General features: G+C 39.4%; 1 pseudogene; it reads right to left on the bottom strand.

The window, feature by feature from the left end:
• Positions 1-14,063: 14,063 nt before the first annotated feature.
• Positions 14,064-14,994, bottom strand: LOC138429058 (olfactory receptor 4C13-like; annotated as a pseudogene).
• Positions 14,995-15,631: the final 637 nt, after the last annotated feature.

Genomic DNA, 15,631 nt, shown 5'->3' with positions numbered 1-15,631 from the left:
TGGACAAGGAAATGGAAACCCACTCCAGTGTTTTTGCTTGGAGAATCCCAGGGACTGGGGAGCCTGGTGGCTGCCGTCTATGGGGTCTCACAGAGTCAGACATGACTGAAGTGATTTAGCAGCAGCAGCAGCAGCAATCTCTCACTATTCTCCCCACCCACAACCCTGGGCAACTGCTTTTCTACTTTCTGCTTTTATAAGTTTTATTTTCCTTTTTCTCTTGTTGCTGTTTTTCTTAGATTCCACATATAAATTATATTTAAAGCTAATTACACAAAACATAAAGAGCCTAGAGCCTGTTCCCTAAAATCTTCTATCTTTCTCTATCTGAGCTTCCCTGCTAGCTCGGTTGGTAAGGAATCTACCTGCAATGCAGGTGACACTGCTTTAATTCCTGGGTCAGAAAGATCTGCTGGAGAAGGGATAGGCTACCCACTCCAGTTTTCTTGGGCTTCCCTTGTGGTTCAGCTGGTAAAGTATCTGCCTGCAATGTAGGAGACTTGGGTTCAATCCCTGGGTTGGGAAGATCCCCTGGAGAATCCAGTTTTGGCTACCCAATCCAGTATTTTCGTCTGGAGAATTCCATTGCTTGTATAGTCCGTGGAGTCACAAAGAGTTGCACATGACTGCACGAATTTCACTTTCACTCTCTAGGTTTCTATCTGGGGTTTCCTGCTGGTTCAGGTGGTAAAGAATGTGCCTGCCATTCAAAAGACTTGGGTTCAATCTCGGGAAGATCCCCGGGAGAAGGGAATCGATACCCACTCCAGTATTCTTGCCTGGACAATTCCATGAACAGAGGAACTCATGGGGCCACAAAAAGTCAGACACAACTGAGTGACTAACAATTATTTTCACTTAGGTTTCTATTTAATCCTGTTAAAACAATAATTCACTTCTATCTTCTGTTAAATTTTACTTTCCATTATAATGATAAATTGCTTTCTCTGAATAAAATATTTGTAAACATGCACAGTGAGCATTAATTAGTTAAAAGATAGAAATGTCTATACTTATTTTTTAAAAATCCATTTTATGATGAAAGCAGATAGCACATATTATATGATCTTGTTTAATTAAAGTTCATTATGTATATCATCTTGATGACCCTTATAACAAGTGAATAACATAGAGATTATTTTCAGTCCCATTTTACAGACAAACAAACATTGAGACCTAGGATTTCATCTTTCTTTCCTGAAGTTACAGGGCTGTAAAGTCATAGAGCTAGGATTTAGATTAATTCAGTCTGAGTCCAGTGATTCTTTTATTAGTTGTTATCGTCTGCCGCCCATCTTGAAGCTAATGTAAGTGCAGTTCATGAACACTGCATCAATCCCTAATGTTTCCTGAGTATTAATCCAAGTTGCAGATATTTGAAATAAGGGATAAAGTGGATTAGAGGTATTTATTACTGGCTTAGAAGACATATAGAAGTGGTTTAAAACTTTTCTTATTGTATTTCTTAGCAGAACAGTGTCAAAGATTTGTTTACTTTTCTAACCCTTGTGTTTATAATACGCACACTTTAAATGCACAGACCTAGTTTTCTGCCATTTGGTGTGATAGAGGGGTGAGAACAAGAAGCACTGGCAGCACTCCAGGTGCTCTGTGTCTTAAGATGCAGTGATGCTTAGGATTTCCATGGTTTCTCATCTAAGTGAGTCACTTTTGAATTTGGATGCTAACTGCAAAGATATAATTGGATGGATACTGTATCACAGAAAATTAAAAGAATCATGTAATGTTTTCAGTTTTAGTCTGACCACAAGTACTTTGAGTGACAGAGGATGAGACAGTTGGATGGCATCACGGACTCAATGGACAGACATGCCTGCCTGTGTGCATGCTAAATCGTTTCAGTTGTGTTCAGATCTTTGCTACCCTATGGACTATAGCCTGTCATGGGATTCTGCCCATGAGATTCTCCAGTCAAGAATATTGAAGTGGGTTACCATTTCCTTCTCCAGGGATCTTTATGACCCAGGGATTGAACCCACGTTTCTTATGTCTCCTCCATTGGCAAGAAAGTTCTTTACCACTAGTGATCCCTGGGAAGTCCCAGTGGACATGAGTTTGAAGAAACTCCGGGACATATTAAAGGACAGGGAAGCCCAGTGTGCTGCAGTCCATAGGGTCACAAAGAGTTGGACACAACTTAGCAACTGAAAAACTTTGAGCCACATAAAACCTTCTAAGTTTTTTTTTTCATGTTTAACTTCTGTATAACCTATTCCATTAACTTACTTCACATTTCCAACTAGCTACTAGTTTGTTTTATTTTCTTTTATAACTGCTACCTTCATTCATTCATTCCTCTGGAATCCAAATAATCTTAACCCCTTGTATAGTGGTGTGTGTGTTTCTGTGTTTTCAAGCTGGTGTTATGGAGGTGTAGATAAAATTAGTTTTATGTGGGAATCATGAAATTTCCATTCACACACACACACACACACACACACATCTCCTTTCTCAAGCATGACATGTAAACACTGAACGTTGTAATTTCCTAGAAATTAAAATAAATGAGGGGGGAGGGAAAGATGGTGGAGGAATAGGATGGGAAGACCACTTTCTCCCTCACAAATTCCTCAAAAGAACATTTCAACGCCGAGCAAACTCCACAAAACAACTTCTGTAGGCTGGCAGAGGACATCAGGCAACCAGAAAAGCAGACCATTGTCTTCAAAAACAGGTAGGAAAAAATATAAAAGATGAGAAAGGAGACAAAGGAGGTGGGGAGGGAGCTCCATCCTGGGAAGGGAAGCCCGTCCTGGGAAGGGAATTTTAAGATGAGAGGTTTCCAAACACCAGGAAACACTTTCCCTGCCGAGTCTGTGGCGAGCCTTGGAAACACAGAGGGCAACATAACAGGAAGGAAAAATAGATAAATAATTAAAACCAAGAGATTACAAGCCCAACAGTAACTCCCCCAGCGGAAAAGCAGCACAGACGCCTGCATCCGCCATTGGGAAGTGGGGGCAGGGCAGGGACGCGTGGGAGGCGCAGGCTGCAGTGCTTTGTAAGAATTGGGCAGGAACGCCCCACGAGCAACCAGAACGATCTAACTTGGGCTAGCAAACCAGACTGTGGGATAGCTGCCACGAGAAAAGCTCGAACATAAGACACCACCAGGACCGAGCACAGAACAAAGGATGGAACAGAAAAAGCCGGCTGCAGACCATCCCCCACCGGGGACAGGCAGCCAGAGCCGTAAGGACTGGAAAGGGGCAATTGCAGACCCGGAGAGACTTTACTTACCTAACTGCAAGCAGGCTCCTTTGCTAAGACTTCTGGGGGTGCTGGACAGTCACAATCTGCCTCACAGGGGGTGCCAGCGGTCCACCCAGAAAGCTGAGCAGCAGCGGCAGAAAAGGTGACAAGCCGAGGCGATCGCATTCGCCAAACTCCTGAGCTACTCAGACCTGGGAAGGGCACAAAGCGCAGTCCCAGCCGAATTTGTGCCTCTGAGGGCTGCCTGAGCTCTGAACCTGAGCGGCTTGGACCAGGGAAGTGCACGCAGCCTAGGGCTGGCCCCAGACGGTTCCCGGCTGAGCATCGTAGAGCCGGAGCGGTTTGTGTGCTGCGAGAAAGGACAGGTCAAGCGGAGCTGAGATACTGTGTGCACATGACAGTGCTATTTGTTTGCAGCATCCCCACTCCCCACAGCGCGATTGAACTAGTGAGCCTAAAAAAACAGCAAACAGAAGAAGTTAAACAGAGGGAACCACCTTGGAAGTGATCCCACACGGCCCATAACATCAGAGAAGGGCCAGAATATTTTTACAATTTTTAAAATCATTCCTTTTTTTTTTTTTTTTGCTTTTTTGTTTTTCTTTTTTTTCTAACTTTTTTTTAATTGTTAAGTCTTCTATTTCGCCTCTAATTTTTATTTCTATAACCTATTATTACTATTTAAAAAAAAGACTTTTTTTTTTTTTTTAAAGGCAAACAGCATATATAGTCTTTGGATGGTTGTTGGTGTTTTTTTTTTTGATAATTCTTTTTTTTTCTTTCTTCCTTTTTCCTTCTGCTTTTCTTTAATATTGTATCTTTGAAAATCCAACCTCTACTCTAGATTTTTAATCTTTGCTCTTAAGTTTTTGTTGTCAATTTTGTACATTTAAAAACCCAAACTACACTACCCAAGTTTACCTGAGAGCGAGATTACTGGCTCGACCACTCTCTCCTCCTCTGGACTCCCCTTTTTCTCTACCAGGTGGCCTCTGTCTCTTTTCTCCCCCATCTCTTCTCTATCCAACTCTGTGAATCTCTGTGTGTTCCAGACGGTGGAGAACACCTAAGGAACTGGTTACTGGCAGGATTTGTCTCTCTCCTACTCATTCCTCTCTCTTATCCTCCTGGTCACCTCTGTCTACTTCCTCCCTCTCCTCTTCCCCGTATAACTCTGTAAATAACTCTGAGCGGTCAAGACTATAGAGCGCACATAAGGAAGTGACTACTGGCTAGCTTGCTCTCTCCTCTTTTGATCTCACCGCAACTCATTCCAGTTACCTCTAACTACCCCCTCCATCTTCTCTTCTCCTTGTAACTCAGTGAACCTCTCTGAGTGTCCCTCAATGTGGAGAAACTTTTCATCTTTAACCTAGATGTTTTATCATCGGTGCTGTATAGATGGAGAAGTCTAGAGGCTACTGTAAAAATAAAACTGAAAACCAGAAGCAGGAGGCTTAAATCCAAAGCCTGAAAACATTAGAGAACTCTTGAATTCAGGGAACATTAAGCAATAGGAGCTCATCAAATGCCTTCATACCTACACCGAAACCAAGCTCCACCCAAGGGCCAACAAGTTCCAAAACAAGACATACCACGCAAATTTTCCAGCAACACAGGAACACTCCCCTGAGCTTCAATATACAGGCAGCTCAAAATTATCCCAAAACCTTTGATGTCTCATAACGCATTACGGGTCACTCCACTGCCCTCCAGAGAGAAGAAACCCAGCTCCACCCACCAAAACTCCAACACAAGCCTCCCTAACCAGGAAACCTTGACAAGCCACTGATAGAACCCCACCCAAAGTGAGGAAGCTCCATAATAAAGAGAACTCCACAAATTACCAGAATATAAAGAGGCCACCCGAAACGCAGCAATATAACCAAGATGAAGAGACAGAGGAATACTCAGTAGGTAAAGGAACAGGAGAGTTGCCCACCAAACCAAACAAAAGAGGAAGAAGTAGGGAATCTACCGGAGAAGGAATTCCGAATATTGATAGTGAAAATGATCCAAAATCTTGAAATCAAAATGGAATCACAGATAAATAGCCTAGAGACAAGGATTGAGAACATGCAAGAAAGGTTTAACAAAACCTAGAAGAAATAAAAAAGAGTCAAAATATAATGAATAATGCAATAAATGAGATCAGAAACACTCTGGGGGCAACAAATAGTAGAGGCAGAAGATAGGATTAGTGAAATAGAAGATAGAATGGTAGAAATAAATGAATCAGAGAGGAAACAAGAAAAACGAATTAAAAGAAACGAGGACAATCTCAGAGACCTCCAGGACAATATGAAACGCTCCAACATTCGAATTATAGGAGTCCCAGAAGAAGAAGACAGAAAGAAAGATCATGAGAAAATCCTTGAGGAGATAATAGTTGAAAACTTCCCTAAAATGGGGAAGGAAATAATCACCCAAGTCCAAGAAACACAGAGAGTTCCAAATAGGATAAACCCAAGGCGAAACACCACAAGACACATATTAATCAAATTAACAAAGATCAAACACAAAGAACAAATATTAAAAGCAGCAAGGGAAAAACAACAAATTACACACAAGGGGATTCCCATAAGGATAACAGCTGATCTTTCAATAGAAACTCTTCAGGCCAGTAGAGAATGGCAAGACATACTTAAAGTGATGAAAGACAATAACCTACAGCCCAGATTACTGTACCCAGCAAGGATCTCATTCAAATACGAAGGAGAAATCAAAAGCTGTACAGACAAGCAAAAGCTGAGAGAATTCAGCACCACCAAACCAGCTCTCCAACAAATTCTAAAGGATATTCTCTAGACAGGAAACACGAAAAGGGTGTATAAACCCGAACCCAAAATAATAAAGTAAATGGTAACGGGATCATACTTATCAATAATTACCTTAAACGTAAATGGGTTGAACGCCCCAACCAAAAGACAAAGACTGGCCGAATAGATACAAAAACAAGACCCCTCTATATGCTGCTTACAAGAGACCCACCTCAAAACAAGGGACACATACAGACTGAAAGTGAAGGGCTGGAAAAAGATATACCACACAAATAGAGACCAAAAGAAAGCAGGAGTAGCAATACTCATCTAAGCTAAAATAGACTTTAAAACAAAGGCTGTGAAAAGAGACAAAGAAGGCCACTACATAATGATCAAAGGAACAATCCAAGAAGAAGATATAACAATTATAAATATATATGCACCCAATATAGGAGCACCACAATATGTAAGACAAATGCTAACAAGTATGAAAGGGGAAATCAACAATAACACAATAATAGTGGGAGACTTTAATACCCCACTCACACCTATGGACAGATCAACTAAACAGAAAATTAACAAAGAAATGCAAACTTTAAATGATACATTAGATAGTTAGACCTAATTGATATCTATAGGACATTTCACCCCAAAACAATGAATTTCACCTTTTTTTCAAATGCTCATGGAACCTTGTCCAGGATAGATCACATCCTGGGCCATAAATCTAAACTTGATAAATTCAAAAAAATCGAAATCATTCCAAGCATCTTTTCTGACCATAATGCATTAAGATTAGATCTCAATTACAGGAGAGAAACTATTAAAAATTCCAACATATGGAGGTTGAACAACACACTTCTGAATAACCAACAAATCACAGAAGAAATCAAAAAAGAAATCAAAATATGCATAGAAACTAATGAAAATGAAAACACAACAACCCAAAACCTGTGGGACACTATAAAAGCAGTGCTAAGAGGAAAGTTCATAGCAATACAGGCATACCTCATGAAGCAAGAAAAAAGTCAAATAAATAACCTAACTCTACAACTAAAGCAACTAGAAAAGGAAGAATTGGAGAACCCCAGAGTTAGTAGAAGGAAGGAAATCTTAAAAATTAGGGCAGAAATAAATGCAAAAGAAACAAAAGAGACCATAGCAAAAATCAACAAAGCCAAAAACTGGTTCTTTGGACGGATAAATAAAATTGACAAACCATTAGCCAGACTCATCAAGAAGCAAAGAGAGAAAAATCAAATCAATAAAATCAGAAATGAAAATGGAGAGATCATAACAGACAACACAGAAACACAAAGCATCATAAGAGACTACTATGAGCAGTTGTATGCCAATAAAATGGACAACGTGGAAGAAATGGACAAATTCTTAGAAAAGTACAATTTTCCAAAACTGAACCAGGAAGAAATAGAAAATCTTAACAGGCCCATCACAAGCACGGAAATTGAAACTGTAATCAGAAATCTTCCAGCAAACAAAAGCCCAGGTCCAGACGGCTTCACAGCTGAATTCTACCAAAAATTTCGAGAAGAGCTAACACCTATCCTCCTCAAACTCTTCCAGAAAACTGCAGAGGAAGGTAAACTTCCAAACTCATTCTATGAGGCCACCATCACCCTAATACCAAAACCTGACAAAGATGTCACAAAAAAAGAAAACTACAGGCCAATATCACTGATGAACATAGATGCAAAAATCTTCAACAAAATTCTAGCAATCAGGATCCAACAACACGTTAAAAAGATCATACACCATGACCAAGTGGGCTTTATCCCAGGGATGCAAGGATTCTTCATTATCCGCAAATCAATCAAGATAATTCACCACATTAACAAATTGAAAAGTAAAAGCCATATGATTATCTCAATAGATGCAGAGAAGGCCTTTGACAAAATTCAACATCCATTTATGATAAAAACTCTCCAGAAAGCAGGAATAGAAGGAACATACCTCAATATAATAAAAGCTATATATGACAAACCCACAGCAAACATTATCCTCAATGGTGAAAAATTGAAAGCATTTCCCCTAAAGTCAGGAACAAGACAAGGGTGTCCACTTTCACCGCTACTATTCAACATAGTTCTGGAAGTTTTGGCCACAGCAATCAGAGCAGAAAAAGAAATAAAAGGAATCCAAATTGGAAAAGAAGAAGTAAAACTCTCACTGTTTGCAGATGACATGATCCTCTACATAGAAAACCCTAAAGACTCCACCAGAAAATTACTAGAGCTAATCAATGAATATAGTAAAGTTGCAGGATATAAAATAAACACACAGAAATCCCTTGCATTCCTATACACGAATAATGAGAAAGTAGAAAAAGAAATTAAGGAAACAATTCCATTCACCATTGCAATGAAAAGAATAAAATACTTAGGAATATATCTACCTAAAGAAACTAAAGACCTATATATAGAAAACTATAAAACACTGATGAAAGAAATCAAACAGGACACTAATAGATGGAGATATATACCATGTTCATGGATTTGTAGAATCAATATAGTGAAAATGAGTATACTACCCAAAGCAATTTACAAATTCAATGCAATCCCTATCAAGCTACCAGCCATATTTTTCACAGAACTAGAACAAATAATTTCAAGATTTGTATGGAAATACAAAAAAAAACTCAAATTGCCAAAGCAATCTTGAGAAAGAAGAATGGAACTGGAGGAATCAACTTGCCTGACTTCAGGCTCTACTACAAAGCCACAGTCATCAAGACAGTATGGTACTGGTACAAAGACAGACATATAGATCAATGGAACAAAGTAGAAAGCCCAGAGATAAATCCACACAATATGGACACCTTATCTTTGACAAAGGAGGCAAGAATATACAATGGAGTAAAGACCATCTCTTTAACAAGTGGTGCTGGGAAAACTGGTCAACCACTTGTAAAAGAATGAAACTAGATCACTTTCTAACACCGCACACAAAAATTAACTCAAAATGGATTAAAGATCTAAATGTAAGACCAGAAACTATAAAACTCCTAGAGGAGAACATAGGCAAAACACTCTCAGACATAAATCACAGCAGGATCCTCTATGATCCACCTCCCAGAATTCTGGAAATAAAAGCAAAAATAAACAAATGGGATCTAATAAAAATTAAAAGCTTCTGCACAACAAAGGAAAATATAAGCAAGGTGAAAAGACAGCCTTCTGAATGGGAGAAAATAATAGCAAATGAAGCAACTGACAAACAACTAATCTCAAAAATATACAAGCAACTTATGCAGCTCAATTCCAGAAAAATAAACGACCCAATCAAAAAATGGGCCAAAGAACTAAATAGACATTTCTCCAAAGAAGACATATGGATGGCTAACAAACACATGAAAAGATGCTCAACATCACTCATTATTAGAGAAATGCAAATCAAAACCACAATGAGGTACCACTTCACACCAGTCAGAGTGGCTGCGATCCAAAAATCTGCAAGCAATAAACGCTGGAGAGGGTGTGGAGAAAAGGGAACCCTCCTACACTGTTGGTGGGAATGCAAAATAGTACAGCCACTATGGAGAACAATGTGGAGATTCCTTGAAAAATTGCACATAGAACTACCTTATGACCCAGCAATCCTACTTCTGGGCATACACATGGAGGAAACCAAAATTGAAAGAGACTCATGTACCCCAATGTTCATCGCAGCGCTGTTTATAATAGCCAGGACATGGAAACAACCTAGATGTCCATCAGCAGATGAATGGATAAGAAAGCTGTGGTACATATACACAATGGAGTATTACTCAGCCATAAAAAAGAATTCATTTGAATCAGTTCTGATGAGATGGATGAAACTGGAGCCAATTTTACAGAGTGAAGTAAGCCAGAAAGAAAAGCACCAATACAGTTTACTAACACACATATATATATATATATATGGAATTTAGGAAGATGGCAATGACCACCCTGTATGCAAGACAGGAAAAAAGACACAGATGTGTATAATGGACTTTTGGACTCAGAGGGAGAGGGAGAGGGTGGGATGTTTTGGGAGAATGGCATTCTAACGTATACTATCATGTAAGAATTGAATCGCCAGTCTATGTCTAACGCAGGATACAGCATGCTTGGGGCTGGGGCATGGGGATGACCCAGAGAGATGATATGGGGAGGGGGGTGGGAGGGGGGTTCATGTTTGGGAACGCATGTAAGAATTAAAGATTTTAAAATAAAAAAAAAATTTAAAATTAAAAAAAAAATAAATGAGAACAAGAAAACTCATTTCGTTTTACTAAATTTATTGCAAAATCAACTTTGACAAGGGGACAGGGGTTAGAATTGATAAATTTGGAGGACTAGCCCAAAGTCTAGGACCAAATGAGATTTTGACTGCAACAGTGATTATTGCAATGTTTGTGTAGTGATCTTCAGGACTGATGAACACATGGAGGTGCTTGGATCATTGCACCTGGAAAGGGCATAGACGTTTCACACCCTCTCTCTACACCATCCCTAAATATCTCTTTTGTCTGGCACTTCTAGACTTCCATATACTATACTTCTATCAATCATATTTATTTGAGGAGAGCTGCCCAGATGGAAGTAAAAGGATCCTCAAAAATTCACCTCCTCTCACAAAGACACCAAAATCATGAGTAATTGCAGAACAAATTGGAACCTATCATAAATGACATCTCAGCACCAAGACCTGGCCCCACCCAACAGCCTATAGCCTCCATTGCTGGGACACACCAGGCCGAACAACAAACTGAGTGGAAGACACAGCAGACAAGCTGTCTAAAGACTTTATGAGCCCACAGCCACCTCTAGACTTGCTCTCTAGACATAGTCCTAGCCCACCAGAAGTCCAAGTCCTACTTCAACCCACCAGTCATCAGACACCTGCTCCCCCTACCAGGAAATGCCCAGGAACCTCTAGACCAGACTCACCCACCAGGAGGAAGACACCAGAGGCAAGGAAGCTACAGTCTAACAGTCCTGAGACCACTGGCTTCTAGCCCTTGGGTAATGAGATGAGAGTCCACTGCTGAGACACATAGGGCATTTTCTACAGAGGACCTTTTCTCCAAGGTTGAGCATCCTCACTAACTTACTATACACATAAAAATATAAATATAAATTTAGACAAGATGGAGGAATGTGTTTCCGACAAAAGCACAAGTTAAAACCTCAGAAGTACAACAAAGTGATGTGGAAATAGGAAACCCACCAATGAACGAAATGAGAGTAATGACAGTAAACATAAAGAACATGGGAGGAAAACGAAAGTACAGAGTGAGAAATCATAAATTTTTAACAAACAACGATAAAATATAAATACCAGCCAAGCAGAATTAAAGAATGTAATAATGGAAATGAAAAATAAACTAGAAGCATGAAGACTAGACTGAATGAGACAAAATAGTAATCAGTGGGTCAGAAGAAAGAGAGGTAGAAATCACTGCAGCCAAACAGAAAACAAACAAGCAAAAAAGAATGAAAAGAGATGAGGACAGTTTAAGAGTCCTCTGAGACAATATCAAGCATGCTAATATTCACATTACAGGGATCCCAGGAGAAGAAGAGTGAGAGAAATGGCATGAGAAAATATCTGACATCAAAAAGTTGTTGTTGTTGTTGTTGTTTTTAATTGAAATCATCACTCTTACTGATGGCTTTCTGAGCCTAAGTTTGTGATATGAACAATGGAGAATGATACTTAATGTTCAAAGAAAATTTATAAATAATGTAATACTTTGCCGGGAGGCAGCACGAAGAGTCCTGCCCGTGGCAATGGTCATGAGGTTAAGGGGCCCGACAGGCAAAGGCAAGCCGGGCCTTAAGGGAGCCTCCCTGGATCTGCTCGTGCATCTACCCCCAAACCAGAGTCTGCCTGCCTTGCTGCATGTTGCCTTTCATCTACTCTTCTAACAGGGGGCTATCCCTTCACCACCTTTTTTCTGGAAAAAGTCAATTTAGAGCTTTTAGATAATAAGTCTCCTGGACATAATAAGAGTGTTTCAATCCAAAAACCGCTCTGATGGCTTTCTAGCCTGCCTGCTGGACTCTTACAGCTGTGCATGTGATTGTTTGCGGCCTCCTGATTGCGAGAGGCACAGGAACTTAAAACATCCTAGGAATGTAGGGGCTTCTGAGGAGTCAAAATCATTAGAATAGGACTGATTAAGGGTTTCATTTGTTGAGCTAATACTTGCTGCCAAATTTTCATATCTTTTATTTGTTGATATAGTTGGCATGTAGAAAAAACAGGTAGTAGCCCTGGTATTAGTAACATTAGATCTTTGAGTTAAGCACTTTCTTTGTTATAACCCACTGCACCTTTGTCCTACAGGAATGTAACTTTATTTAGTACATTGAGGGTGATGCAGATTAAAGAAAAAACACTTCAAGGGAAAAAGAATTTTCTGGTTAATAGACATTTATCTAGGAAAAGAGCCATTAAAATGTTAACAGGCCCCCTGACCAGAAGATGATGTAAAACCACCTCAGACCTTTTGTATACGGGAAGGTATGCAAAAAGAAAGCCTGGTCTCAATAAGGGTCAGGACTGCTGCCCCTGCATAACTCTGCATATTCCATTATTTCTTTATGTACAACTTGGGGTATATAAGCTGCTTTTGAAAATAAAGTTGTGGGTCTGGCAGCAATGCTTGGCTCCCCCGTGTCATCTTTTTTTCCTTTTCAGGCTGAATTCCCATCTGGAGTGCAGAGGCTTTCTGAGTCTACTTATTTGCCCTGGCTTCTAAGACCCATGCAAGAGGGAGCCCAAGGCGGGGCACCCTCCACTATTCAAGCCGGTGCCGGTGGCCTACATAGATGGTGCAAGTTCCTTGTCTTGGAACTTTATTGGTCTCCTGTGCAAACCAAGTTATTCAACCTCTTTTCTCCACTAAAATTTCCTACTACACTATTCTTTCCTAATCTCTGTTTATTTCTCTAAGTAAATAATTTTTTCCTCGCTGACGCTGTCCCTGCTTTGAATTCCCTGGATTCACCGGGGCTGGACCCCAGCAAGACTTGTCATTTACCTTTAGAGGTTAAATGGTTTTTTATTCTAAATTAGTTTCATACCATAGTGTTGTTGTCAATTACCACCAACAATGATGTGCACAGATTTGTAGAGTATTAAAAAAATAGAATTTAGTTATACTTAATGAACATGTATAGGCTTCTCAGGTGGCTCAGTGGTAAAGAATCTGCCTGCCAATTCAAGAGACGTGGGTTCATCCCTGGGTGGGGAAGATACCCTGGAGAAGGAAATGGCAATTCACTCCAGTATTCTTGCCTGAAGAATCCCATGGACAGTGGAGCCTGGTGGGCTACAGTTCATGAGACTGTAAAAGTTGGACATGACTTAGCGACTAAACCACCACCATACATAGTAAAATGGTGTGTGCGTATCTATCTATCTATATACTATTGTATATATAGCTAATGTATATGTGCCAATTTATATAAAAATAGCATATATATGTATATAGACAGAAAGATAGATATATAGTCACTCACAGTCCCTGTCTCAATAAATGGTAACTGGTATAATCATTCCACCTTTCTATCATTATTGCGTGGCCATAGATTACAGCAGTTAAGAACATGATCTGGAAAAAAAAAAAAAAAAGAAAGAAAACAACGTCTGAGAGGTCAGTTAGATTCCAGGTACAGCTTTTTCATTATATTTCTGTTTTGGAACATAGTCCTTTCTATTTGCTTACACACCTGTAAAATAGCAGTGTCTACCTCTTTATATTGTTGTAGAGATTGCAGCTGAATATTAATATAATACTATTTTTATTGTGACGAAAGCTTATGAATCCATATACAATAACGAAACCAGTAAAACTAGAATCTAGTTTGGCAGAACTTTCCAGATATGCAAACATTAGTCCCAGGTTAGGTTTGTCTCTCTTTACCTGAATCAGTTTCTTCTCTTCACCTTGCAGAATGTATGATTTGTAGGTGCTTTTTTTTTTTTTTTAATCTCATAGATATTCTTAGCCTAAGTTACAAACCATATCCTTTTGATCTTTGCATCAGTTGAATGGATGTTGGGTTTCTACACATCTTATTGATCACCTGAAGTCACTTTCCTACTACACAATTTCCTAATGGCATTTTTCATCTGGTCATTTCTCAAAGTATAGATTAAGGGAGTTAACATGGTCTTTATCATAGTGTAGAATACGGCAATTGCTTTATCAATAGGTAAACTAGTTGCTGGTCTCAGGTATTCAAATATGCAGGGTAAAAAGAAAAATACGACTGCTGTGATATGGGAGACACAGGCGGAGAGAGCTTTTTGCTGAGCTTCCAAACTCTGGGTTTTTAAGGAGTGCAGAATGACTGCATAGCAACCAATCAAGAGGAGAAAGTTTAGCAGAGAGATGAACCCACTGTTGGCAGCAACAAAGAGCACTAGAGTGTGGGTATCAGTGCAGGCAAGATCAAGCGAAAGGTTCACATCACACATAAAGTGATCTATGACTCTAGGGCCACAGAAAGGTAATTTGATGATGAAGAGAATCTGTATGGTTGCATGAAGAAAGCCTCCCACCCATGACACTCCTATTAAAAGGTCACAAACCTGCCAGTTCATGAGAGTAGTATAATGCAAAGGCTTACAGATGACCACATAGTGGTCATATGTCATTGCAGTAAGCAGAATGATGTCAGCACCTGCAAATAAATGTTCCCCAAAGATCTGCATCATGCATTCATTGAAAGGGCTTATTTTCTTTACATAGAGTGAATCTACAATCACTTTAGGGTTATTTACACAGGAATAGCAGGCATCAATGAATGAGAGATGAGCCAGGAAATAGTACCCGGGGGACTCCGATAATGAACTGGCTTTGATGGTGACCATAGTGAGCACATTTCCCACAGTAGAGACAATACAGACAATCAAAAACACAACAAATATCATTTTCTGCATCGTTGGATTCTGTGAGAGCCCCAATAGAACAAACTGTCACATTGCTTCTATTCTCCATGTATCTCAGGTTAAGATTAATTCATGTTAATTGAAAAAGTCACATTTCACTAGCTCAACCTTGAATTCATTGTCTGTAAATGTTATAAACAGTAAATGCCTAAATTCTATTGAGTTCTGAATGCTTATAATTTTTTTTAAGCTAGAAAAACTGAAGATTACTCAGTCTTTCCTGGGTAATGGGGTTTTTATGGTATAGATATAGACACTTATTATGTAAGATGACTCTGAGCATAAGGTGAAACAGTAGATCTTACACATAGTGGGAGACTGAAAAGAGAGGTAGAAAATATGTCTAAAGCTATGCATGCAAAGCTAAGGAATTTTCCTTTTATTTTTAGGAAAGTGGAAATCAGGAATGATAATTGATAATATGACTATAAAACAAAAGAGGGACTGAAAAAGTGGAAATCACCAATATAACTTTAGAGAAGATGTTCATGTGACTGAATGAAGTGGGCTAAGATTCTCTTTGGAGATAGAAACCAGAGAAAGGAACAACAGTACCATACTATTTATAAGTGTTGACATAAAGTGTAATAAGTTATTGCTGTGTGTGTGTGTGTGTGTGTGTGTGTGTGTGCGTGCACTTAGATGCTTCAGTTATATGACTCTTTGTGACCCTATGGACCATAGCTTGC

The sequence above is a fragment of the Ovis canadensis genome, chromosome 24, assembly GCF_042477335.2.
Source record: "Ovis canadensis isolate MfBH-ARS-UI-01 breed Bighorn chromosome 24, ARS-UI_OviCan_v2, whole genome shotgun sequence".
In the NCBI taxonomy this organism is placed as follows: Eukaryota; Metazoa; Chordata; class Mammalia; order Artiodactyla; family Bovidae; genus Ovis; species Ovis canadensis.
The sequence above is the reverse complement of the archived record's forward strand: the minus strand, read 5'-3'. Positions and strand labels throughout refer to the sequence as shown.